The 10,023-nt window shown below is 39.3% G+C and overlaps 1 pseudogene; it reads left to right on the forward strand.

The window, feature by feature from the left end:
• Positions 1 to 1,818: 1,818 nt before the first annotated feature.
• LOC113930517 lies at positions 1,819 to 9,543 on the forward strand (annotated as a pseudogene).
• The last annotated feature ends 480 nt before the right edge of the window (positions 9,544 to 10,023 follow it).

A 10,023-nucleotide genomic window follows, 5' to 3' on the forward strand; every position in this document is an offset into this window, starting at 1 on the left:
CACTCCGTATCAATAACATTCTTCAGCTCTTGAAGATTGCCTAGCTCAAACTTTGCTTTTAGTCTACAACTGAACTTTGAAAACTAGTCATCCAATTTCCAGACTTTCCCTCCTTGCCATCTGCTAAGTAAGTCCTGCTAAGTACAAAGTTGTGACCATGTACAATCACCTGTAAGCTTGATTGGTGTCTTTTGAATTTTCAACCATTCACCAAGCCATGTGATTAGAGAGACAAATAAGATATGATCAGCCTTTTGCCCCCAAGGAATTTAGAGTCTTTTAAATTAAGCTTTTATGAACTTTGCATTTTACATGCTGCTTGCTGAGAAACATTGGTTCTCTCAGCTCCTGACTCCTAATCACAGCATTACTGTTCTTCCAGCTGCCCTTCTTTCTTTTTTTTTTTAAGATTTATTTATTTATTCTAGAGACACAGAGAGAGAGAGAGCAGGAGGAGGGGGAGGGGCAGAGGGAGAGGGAGAGAGAATCTCAAGCAGACTCCATGCTGAGCAGGGACCCCAACATGGGGTTCCATCCCGGGACCCTGAGATCATGACCTGAACCAAAATCAAGAGTCAGATGCTTAACTGACTGAGCCACCTAGCCTCCCCAGAAGATATACACCTTTTAAAGGAGTACATCTATTATATAATTTGAGATATACCTATAGTGGGACTCTGCATGTAGCAGGCATTCAGTAAATATTTTCTGACTGAAGAATAGAATGGAAATCTAAAATGCAGACATTTTCCTCTTGAGTATATTCAATAACTTGAATTAACAGCTTTAAAAGGTTGTCAGATGTCTGAGGTATCTGTTTTAATGAATAAACATAAATCATTTGTAATCAGCAATATTGATTTATACTAGGTGTGCTCAGTTCTCTTGAGGAGGTTAAGTGCGACCCCTGAAACCTTGTTTACAATATTAATTTTCTCAGTAAATTCTTCCTTTATAGCTAGTGCAGTAGTGAGGCTCTGTAGCTTGTCATTCATACAATCCCAAATTCATAATGAGTTTAAGAAACGGAACTGCAGATCAGACCCTGAAAAGAAGGACTGATATTTTGGAAGGGTCTCCTAGCAGTATTGAATCAAGGGTTGTGGGGGGGGAGGGGACAAAAGTTTGAAAATACTTTTGGTTAATTGTTGATTCCTTACTGAACATACTCAAGAGGAAATAATTGTATTTCCAGATCTTTAGTCAGAAAAATATTAAATGCCTACTGTGTGCAAAGATTTCCACCACAGGTCTATATTCAGTTTTATATTAGATGAGCTCCTCAAAAATCAATGTGTATTTAACTACAAATTAAAGAGAAAATAATTTGAAAGGAAGTTCTAGAAGTACTGAACTAGAGGTGAAGAGAGAGGAAAAGGGTTCAGAGACAAGATGAAAGTGGAGTCAACCAAGGTGAATGAATGAGAGAAAGAAAGAGAAAAGGTAGTAGCTGCAGATCAACCTTTTCCAATATCCTAGTGTTGCTGAGGGTTGGCCCTGTTCAGCACAACAGGAAAATTTGACTTTCAGAATAGTAATTGGCTCCTCTGAACCCACAAACTTCAGAGTTCAGGTTTTGGTGAGAAATTTGTTAGCCCGAGACATTCTGGATGTTCTTTGTATACTCTACCATTTTATTTAACTTTCCCAGTAGAGAAGGAAAACCTTACCCTGGGGAAACAGGCTTATGGGTAGTTGATTTTCATGAGAACAGCACACTGAACAATCAGGCAGGACCTGCCTCCCTAATGGGAGGAAGTTAAGGTAGGATATTAAGTTGGGCAGTTAGAGCAGCACCTCGACTGAGAATGTTCTTGAATGTGGATCCGGATTCTCTGTCAGTATAAACAAAACATCCAGAACCATGGGGTTATGGTGGCCAGTCCTTCTATGGAGGACAAGGACAATGAGAGGTAAGAAAAATCTATTTAGGTTTCTGTCAGCAGTGACCAAAATAAAGCTTGCAGATTTGAGCTGGGATGGGAAAAAAAGTTATACAAATAAATACTTACTAAGATCTTACTGGGAGCTCATTTCTTGTGCTAGATTTGTGAAGGGAATCAGAGGACAGCAATTGAAAAACTCCAAGATTGCACCTACTTTTCAGGCACTTATAATTTTGTGAGGGAGATGACACATGAAACGATATATAAATGTATAATCATAGCCATATATATATGTACACAATATAAAATGTGAATGAGATTGAGCACTTATAGAGTGCTGGGTACCTCACCAACACTTCATATGGATTATCTCATTCAACCCTAATGAAAACACTGTGAGGTAGTTTTATTATTATAAGTATTGTTTATTTTCCAGCTGAGAAAATTAAAGCACCAAGAGGTTAAGTTACTTGCCCAGAGTCACACAGAGTATATGGTGGAGCCAGAACTCAAACTCAGGTCTGTCAGACAAAAGATCATGCTCTTCCCTACTCCAAAATACTACTTCCCTGTGACATGATAAATCCTCTAGTATGGACCAAAGAAACCATGTAACTGTGACTATTGCAGCTTTCTCACTGCGGTAAATTTGTCACGATCCATGAAGAAGAGGAGTCTGGAAGCAGAAAGCTTCAAAAAGAAAATGTGAGTGGTGACAGATACAGTTTTGAATGCTACAGGGTGGGGATTAGAGAGAAGCAAGTAGGAGGGGTACTGAGATTTTTCCCATTGTCACAGTCAAACACCAGGACGATGAGTGAAAGATGCAAGAAAATAAATGTCATTGCTATTCAGATGCCTGGCACCGTGAGCATATGAGCAGAGAAGTATTAAAATGATGGATCAGGATATTTCAGTTATCCTGGATATAAGGGAATGGAGCAGGCATAGAAAGTGTGGCAAATTCTCTTTCATCACTCAGAGGACAAGGTAAACATAAGAAGCCAATTAGAAAAATATAACTTGTTCAAAGGTAAACTCCTCATTCAAACTGGGTATTTAGCATTGTGGAAACCAATTAGTTTTTTCTAGAATGGTTTATTGATGAAATGTTTTCTGAATTCCATCAATTTCAGATTGTGGCTATAAAGTAATAGCCATAATTAGAATCTATATTTATAGGGTAATTGAGAAACTACATTTAAACAGATTATTTAGACTCCCAAATTTTTATATGAAATATCTTAGTTGAGACTAAAAGTATGAGCTCATTATCCTTTGCACAATTTACCAGAATAATTGTTGCTATTCTTCACATTTAGGCTAGGTATGTCACATAATGACACATCACGTATCATTTGGCCCAAGATATTTCTTGGCCCATTTCATTGTCTGTCGTGTTGACAAATGGAACAGAACAGGAAAAAAAAAGTATTTGACACCAAAGAATATGGTCGAATTGGAAATATCTGTCACCAGGTCTCAATAATGTCTATCTCCAGTCTGTTTCTGGGTCTCAACAATGTTTGTTTCAGGCATTTCAGTTATGCCTGTCTCCAGATCTCAAGGTGCATAAACACAAATAACAAAATCATTTTTCACATTAATGTGTCATTGAATTTAAATAAAAAATTTAAAATAAAAAAATGAGCTGTCTATAATGTTCCACAAGTTGTATTCAAAGGAAAAGGGAAATTTTAGCCAAAATTTCCTGCTGCATGGTACAAACAGGAATTACTCAAAAAGACACCACTTATATAAGAATTGACCCAAAAATTCAACTTCCTCTACTGGTAGAAGAGCTAGTATAGTACCAGTTAAGGATTTCTTCTCTGCCCTTTCAGAGTCTGTCTCTGGGTAGTTTTCCTGCTCACCAGCCTTTTCTTTCTCAGACATCACATTCAGGAACAGGTTTATATGTATTTGGACCAAGAGATGACTTAAAGAGTGAGGCTTGGGTTATCCAGATGATCTTCTGCACTACCAATTAACCCTGACATCTATCATTAAACAATATCCCAGATATCAGCCTGGAATAACTTCGGGGAGAATAAAGATCTAAGAGAACATTTGACTGTTATGTGTTTGTTGCTTAATTTTTTTGTTTTATGGATAGAGTTAGGAGTTTGTAGGGAGGGAGAGAACTGGATATCTGTTGTTTTTAGGATGTACAACATGATGATTTAATATACACGTATTATGAAGTGATTACCACAATCAAGTTAATTAACACATTCTTCACTCACATAATAACTTCTTTTTGAGGTGAGAACACTTAAAATCTACTCTCTTAGCAAATATCAAGTATACAATGCCGTATTAGTAACTACAGTAATCATGCTGTGCATTAGATCCCAGGATTTATTCATCTTATTACTGGAAGTTTGTACCCTTTGACCAACATCTCCCCATTCCCCTCACCCCCAACCCCTGGTAACCATGGTTCCACTCTGGTACTATGAGCTCATCTTTTTTAGATTCCACATATAAGTGAGATCATACAGCATTTGTTTTCCAGTGTCTAACTTATTTCACTTAACACGATGCCCTCTAGGTTCATCCATGTTGTCAAAAATAGCAGGATTTCCTTCCTTTTTAAGGCTGAATAATATTCTGCTGCATATATACACCACATTTTCTTTATCCATTCATCTATCAGTGGACATTTAGGTTGTTTCCATATCTTGACTATTATGAATAATGTTGCAATGAACATAGGGAGGACAGCTATCTCTCTGAGATAGCGATTTCCTTTCCTTTGGATATATACCCAGAAATGGGACTGCTGGATCATATGGTATCTGATTGGTATAGCCAGATAATTGCTCTCCTTATCAAGCTATATACTTCTCCCTTCCAGAGTTGTAATCTTCACCTATTTTTTGGCTTCCTCCTCACCACCCCCTATTCTAAGAGGTTTCCCTGGATTGACTCTAGAAGAGGTAATGAGTTTGGGCTTCCATAATTAGTCTCCTACTTCCTAGTTATACTGCTACACTTGCAATTTTATGATTGTACTTTTGCAACTATTAACATCTCAGAGGTGATGGGAGGAGGTAAACTTGGGGGTTTTATTTTATACTGGGCACCAAACAATTTTTCATGCTAATGAATACCTTTCGATGTTTATAAGGACATAGGAGAATTAATACCAGGGCAAAATCTGATTAAGGATATACCAGGAGAAAGAGTATATGTTTAATTAGATTTTCTGGGTAAAGGAAAGTTAAGAACAAGCTGTTTTCTACCATGTTTGCAGAAAAAAAAATCCACTAAGATATCTGAGTCCACTGTCCCTGCCTAGTAAATCAAGTATAATGATATACTGGAATCATTCTTTACTGATTGAGGATCTTTCAGAGCCTCTGACCATTATTTTGAGCATTAATTCTGACTGGCCAGAGCTACAAAAGGAGATGGAGAAGACAAAAAGAGTAGGACTGAATGTATTCTGACCCTAGGACATCTCCTGAAAATTGTTTTCTTGACTAAGCTCATTTCATTATCTGTCTCTCTCTCTCTCTCTCTCTCTCTCTCTCTCTCTCTCTCTCTCATGTAAAAGCAAAATGAAACAAAACAGAATTTTTTTAAAAATCCCAGATAATTGAAAACTCTGGGTAGTTGGATTGCCATTAATAAAGGTTTTGTGGAGACTCATGATGAAGGGAGTCTAACAGTCCCCATGGAATTATGCTTTCTTGTGCTTCATTTACAGAGGATGCTCCTGATATGCTGTTGCTAACCCTGAGCTTTGAGCAATTTCTACAGAGTGAGTCAAGAGTTACACTGACACATTCACGGTCTTCCCTGGTCCCTTTTGAAACCAAGGGCAGGAATTTGTCAGGCTTTAGCTTAAGAGTTTGCTGTGTGACCACAGTGAGAGCTCTGTCTAGCTGTGGCTGGGGTCCTGTTACCAGATTGTTGACTCATATGAGGATTGAAACTGTCATCCCAGCCATGGATCATACCCCACCAGATCTTTTGAAAAGGCAGGAAGGAAGAAAGGAAGGAATGAAGGAAAAAAGACAAAAGAAAATCCCCCCCAAACTAAATTACCTACTTGGTCTTCCCATCTCAGGAAAAGACATGATCATTCATATAGTTGCTTAATCCATGTCATTTTGTTAAACTTTTTTATTAAAGTATAATATGTACAAAAAAAGTATCAGTTCTATGTAAAATACCCTAAATTTTAAAAAATGTGTTACTGAAGTATAGTTGATGTACAATGTAATATTAGTTTCAGGTGTACAATACAGTAATTTGACAATTCTATACATTATGCTGAGCTTACCATGGTAAATGTTGTCACCATCTGTCCCCATAGAATGTTATGACAATATTATCGACTATGTTCCCTATGCTGTGCTTTTCATCTCCATGACTTATTTCTTTTATAACTGGGAGTTTGTACCTCTTAATCCCCTTCACCTATTTCACTCATCCCTTCATCCACCTCCCACCAGTTCGTTTTCTGTGTTTAAGAGTCTGTTTGGGCTTTTTGTTTGTTTTATTCTTTAGATTCCACATATAAGAGAAATCATATGGTATTTGTCTTTCTCTGTCTGACTTATTTCACTTAGCATACCCTCTAGGTCCATCCATGTTGTCACAAATGACAAGCTTTTATTCATTTTTACTAAAAAGCCCCCAAATTAATCCACCTTGCTCCATCCCAGCCTGGTCCTAGCCACCATCTCTTACCTGGATTACTGTTATTACCTTCCTCACCAGTTTTCCCAGTGTCCTTATTAGCCCCTTACAGTCTATTCTTCACATAGAAGCCTAAGGGATTTTTTCAAAATGTAAACCAGACCACACCTTCTACAAACTCACCTCCTATTGCTCTTCCCTCAGAGCCTGCCTCACCTGTTGCTCTCAAGCCACAGTAGTTGGTTTTGTTGTTTGCTCGGTTGTTTTACTTCTTCCAGCGTTCAGGTGCTTGTCTCACTTAGGGCCTTTGCACATGCCACCTTTCTACCTGTAATACCTCCCCTCTGATTGTTCTCATAGCTGGCTACCCATATTCTTCCCTGAACATCTCATTTCCAGGCATATTATTCTTTGTATTAGGACCCCATATTTCTCCCTCATAGCATTTATCACAGTAGTAATTTTACAGTTACTTTTAAGATCACCTCCTCTACTGGGATGTAAGCTCTGGGAACATTAAGACCATGAATTTCTTGCTCCAGATTTTATCCCCAATGCCTACCTCGCCCAATATATGGCACATAGCAGGTGTCCAAAAATATCTGGTAAGCGAAGAAAAGACTGAGTGAAAGAATGAATAGAATTCTCAGCTGAAGCCTCTCTTTTGCATCAGCATGAATGTCTTCACTGCAAGAAAAGAGAGGATGGGAGAGGATTTAGGGAGGCTGGTGTGCCTTTGAATTTGGAGGCACTAAGGAGCACGCCTGTAAGCTAAAAGGGGAAATCAAGTTTATTTCATTATTAATTAATGAGACTTGGGATTGAATGATAAAAATCTAATGATGTTAATGTCAGTTCTGAATGCTGGCTGGCAGTCTCTGAAGACAAGGTAAAATGGTAATAGGACACTGCAGTTTAATCCCCCAATTAGGAAGCAGCTGTCACCTCCAGGGACAACTCTAGTTGCTGATTGATTTTCCTTATACACTGTGATTATATTCAGTACCATCTTAGGCACCCTAAATGTGCTGGAAACCCCATTATAGGTGGACCTTCCTTTACACAGGCCCAGTTTATTAACAATCCAGATTAGTACAAAGGGTAAATTATGGAGAAATTTTTTCATGTCACAGAAGCATTCTTAATAAGATTCCTTTGAATAGCCAGTTCCCTGAATGGATTTAAAATAGTATTTCATTTACAAAAAATATGACTTAACTGTAACCTGTTAGGGACACATTGTCATTACCAAAGCAAAGCAGCAAAGATGGCTTTGCTTTATTCCTTGGCTAGAAAGAGGCTACAGCTTAGAACACCAACTAAATCGAGGCCCTAACTCTGGCCTCACATTAACCCATAATTTAGGCCACAACACAGCCTGATTTTCAATTCTATCACAGCCCAGGCGCTAAGACAAGACAGCCATTTCAGAAATATGAGTCTTTGAGTTCTGGCTGGGGAAAAGGGGGCTTGTGGGGAAGGGAGAGCTGCAGCCATGACTCACTGCAAATCCATCCCCGCTGCTGAAAAAAAAAAATAACTCTAAATGCACATCCTACTGCTTGTGAGTCAGGAATGTCATTTTCATTTATGAAGGATGGAACATTATTTTTCTCTAACATTTCAAGTGAATAACTTTACATACATTTTCCCCAATTTCCATAGGAATTTGATGCCATGGAAGCAATCAGTTACATGTCCCCAGAGCCTGGCAGAGAGTCTTATTTTTCTTACAGGTACATTAAGATCAATATCTCTGAATTCTCCTCCTCCTTCTAATTATGTTCCTGGTGCAACCTACCCTGATTTAGGGGTTCAGTGGGAGATAGGGTGGTCTGAAATTCTTGATGTTATTTTAGGATCCTGGACTCATGCTTTTATTGACTCTCAAAAGCTGAGTTTCAGAAGTTCAGAGAAGCTCCTGCACGACATCCCTATTAAGAAGTGTTTGCCTCCCACTATGAGACTCCCAAAGGTAGACTTGTCACATGTTATGTCAAGGAAAAGAGCCGAAAAGAGCAGAGGAGATGCCCTCTGTGTTCACTCTCCAGGGCATAGTTTCTGATTCTGCTACAAGTATTAGATAAATATACCTAGTAGAACAAAACAGAAAATTCATTTCAGAGGAGAAAAGACAAAACCTTTGGTTTCAATAGTATATGGCATTTCTGGTGCTATTTCTTCCCTCCAGGAGCACAGCTCTTTCTCCAATTGGCGATATTTCTCTCTTTTTTTCAGGTCTAATGTTTGAATCTCACAGACACATATAATCTGACCATGAACAAAGAATTTCTCCTCCTGGAATCTGGGAATCTCTATGGGCTACAGTCTTTTCGTGTGGGGATATTTCTGGGCATCTATGTAGTGACCATGCTGGGGAGCATTTTCATCCTCACAGTCATTTGCTTTGAGCTCAACCTCCAAATCCCCACATACTTCTTTTGGTCCAATCTTTGGTTCCTTGAGATCTGGTACACTACTTCCATTGCCCCTAAGATGCTACAGACCCTCTCTCAGATCCTGGGGCAATTTCTTTTGCAGGTTGTGTGGTCCAGTTTTACCTCTTCAGTTCATTGCAGTAGTCAAGTGCTTTGTTCTGCCAGCCATGTCTTCTGACCGCCACCTTGCCATCTGCAGCTCCTTCCAGCACCCATCCCTCATGAACCTCCGCACATGCATCCTATTTGCCAGTGGGTCTTGTCTGGATGAGTTCCTAACCCCTGTGGTCACTGTTGCCATGACTTTCCACCTGCCATTCCATGCAGCCTATGAGATTGACCACTTCTTCAGTGACCTGGCTCCTGTATTGAATCTGGCCTGTTCTGATTCTGAGATGGTGGAGAAGGCCACTTTCTTCCTGGCCTCCTGTGTCCTGGTGCCAGGCACTAGACTAAGTACTTGGAGATTCAGGCCACTGCTGTTCCCTCCTTCCAGGGAACTGGCCAGCAGAGCAGGGATCCTCCCTCAGACCCTAAAACATAAGGCTTTGGGACTTCCAGGTTAATCCTTGCATGATAAAATTGAGTTTGCCAGACAAATGCAACTCCATCAGGCTATACCACCATGTATACATGACTTTTAGGGGAAAATGTGAAAGATCCAATTTGTACGCCACAAAAATCTCTCTCTCCCCCTCTGTCTCTTTCTGTCTTTCTCTTTTATAGAAATATCTGTTGGTGCTACGGTTTTTGGCTGCCTTATGTACATGTGCCCATGTGTACACAACATATGCACACACACATACACACATTTTTATACACACATAGTCAGCATACCCTTCCCATCCAAACTTATTGCATATTACTTACTATTATACCCTCTTAGCTTCTGCCTAGCGATGCCCTTTACTGTGTCTCTCCTCAGGCTTCATGCACATTCACCTCCCTTTCTGTTATTTCTTACATCATCTGCCCCTCCACTGAGCAGAACTGACTTTAAAAACCTAGAACAGCTATTGACTGCTCCACTCACTTGAACAGTTAGT

This window comes from Zalophus californianus, chromosome X (assembly GCF_009762305.2).
Source record: "Zalophus californianus isolate mZalCal1 chromosome X, mZalCal1.pri.v2, whole genome shotgun sequence".
NCBI lineage: Eukaryota > Metazoa > Chordata > Mammalia > Carnivora > Otariidae > Zalophus > Zalophus californianus.